This window comes from Dipodomys ordii, unplaced genomic scaffold (assembly GCF_000151885.1).
Source record: "Dipodomys ordii isolate 6190 unplaced genomic scaffold, Dord_2.0 Scaffold208, whole genome shotgun sequence".
In the NCBI taxonomy this organism is placed as follows: domain Eukaryota; kingdom Metazoa; phylum Chordata; class Mammalia; order Rodentia; family Heteromyidae; genus Dipodomys; species Dipodomys ordii.
Genome location: NW_012267424.1, coordinates 1,177,546 through 1,179,826, shown reverse-complemented (window position 1 = coordinate 1,179,826; position 2,281 = coordinate 1,177,546).

Sequence of the window (2,281 nt, the reverse complement as noted above, 5' to 3'; positions counted from 1 at the left end):
TTTTTCTTTTTGCTTATGTGGTGCTGAGGAATTGAACCCAGGGCCTCAGGCATGCAAGGCAAGCACTCTACCACTGAGCCAACTTCCCAGCCCTGTTATATTTTTAATATACAAATATGCTTCATATAAATATACTTATATATTTATTATACAACATGTTTTCTATTATATATACAAATATATTTGTATATAAATGTATTGTTTCTTTTATATTCAAATATATTTCTAATATGTTTAGAAATATATTAAATATGTAAAATGTGTGGCACAAAATATACAATAAAATCTCTTTTCCATTATGTGTATATATAGCGAGGGAGGGAGAGAAAGAGAGGCTGAGGAACAGGAGGAGGAAGATTAATAGCATCATACAAACTATCAAATGGAACAACTTTAATATAAAATACTAAATGATAGCCAGGTGCTGGTGGCTCATACCTGTAATCTTAGCTACGCAGGAGGCTGAGATCTGAGGATTGTTGCTCGTAGTCACCCCAGCAGGAAAGTCCATGAGATTCTTCTTTCCAATTAATCACAGAAAAAGCCAGAAGTAGTACTGTGGCTCAAGTAGTAGAGTGCTAACCTTGAGCAAAAAGAGCTCAGGACAGCACTCAGGCCCAGTTCAAGCTCCAGGACCAGTGAAAGAAGGAAAGAAGAAAGAAGGAAAGAAGGAAGGGAGGGAGGAGTGAGAAATAAGGAAACTGTATGCATTTTATCATTTGTGGCAAAAACAGATATGTTTGGCCATTTGTACTGGCTCAGGCCTCTAATTCTAGCTGATCCAGAGGCAGAGATCAGGAGAATCACAATTTGTGGCCAATGCAAGCAAAAGGTAGCAAGACCACATAGCAACCAATAAAAAGTGGAAGTTATAGTAACAACTCAGTTTCTGCCTGAGCTGTTAAATCCCTAGTGTTCATTGTCTCTCTGGTCTATGCAACACTGAACAGGGATGAAGAAATATTATGTCCTTAGGTAAAAGCCCAGTTCCTTCTGAGCAGCTCTTCACTGTCCCTAGTTTCAGTAATCCCCTCATGGGGCATCATTGATCTGTTTGCAGGAACTCTGAAGATGTCAGCTAATGGGGTTAGGGCACCAGTGGCTGATGATTCTAACCCTAGCTCCTCAGAGGCTGAGACCATGAGGATGACAGTTTGAAGCCAGCCAAGGCAAAAAGAAAGCCTGTGTGAAAGTCTATCTCCAAATAACCAGCAACAAAACAGGCTGGAGTCCTGGCTCAAGTGGAAAAGTTCTAGTGAACAAGTAAGCCTGGGGAGTACAAGGCTTTGAATTCAAACCCAGCTACCAGCAAAGAGTTGAGTTTGGCTGGACCTAGTCCATGCTGTGACCATGCTGACATTTCTCATCACTGTAGAACAAAACTCTGATCCCTAAAAACTTTTCTACACACATACTCTTAACATCTAAGAGCATTTTCCTGCAATGTTCTCTAGAAGCCATATGGCAAAGACGTGGTTTCCAGTGTGGTGCTCTTGAGAGTTGGTAAAACCTTTAAGAGGTGACAACTAGAGAGGTTTTGGGGTTACTGGGGCATTCCCTTGAAGTGGATTAGTGAGACCCTATCTTAACCAAATAAGATATAGTGGGGTACATGTCTATAAGTCTATTACATGAAGTCTTAGTCCAAGCAAAAAGCATGAAATCCTATCAGAAAAGTAACTAAAGCAAAAAGGACTAGGGGCCAGTGGTAAAATGCTTCCCTTAACAAGAGTGAGGCCCGGAGTTCTAACCCCAGTACTTCAAAAAGAAAGTAATTTAAGTGGAACACTAAAACTTATTTACCTACTGCAAACAAAGAGATAAAGAACAACAAAGCAGGGCTGGGAAGGTGGCTCAGTGGTAGAGTGCTTGCCTTGCAATGCATGAAGCCCTGGATTCGATTCCTCAGCACCACATGAGCAAAAAGATAAAAGCCAGAAGTGGCGCTGTGGCTCAAGTGGTAGAGCGCTAGCCCTGAGCTGAAGAGCTGAGGGACAGCACCCAGGTCCAGAGTTCAGGCTCCACAACTGGATCCCCCCCCCCCAAAAAAAAATAGGCTATGGGCTTTGCTGGGCATGGGTGGCTTAAGCCTGTAATCCTAGCTACTACTGAGATCTGAGGACCATGGTTCAAAGCCAGCCCAGACAGGAAAATCTGTTGAGACTTTTATCTCTGATAAACTACTCAGAAAAAGCCACAAGTGGCACTGTGGCTCAAGTGGTAGAGCATACAGAGGCTCAAAGACAGCAGCCAGGCCCTGAGTTCAAGCCCCAGGACCAAC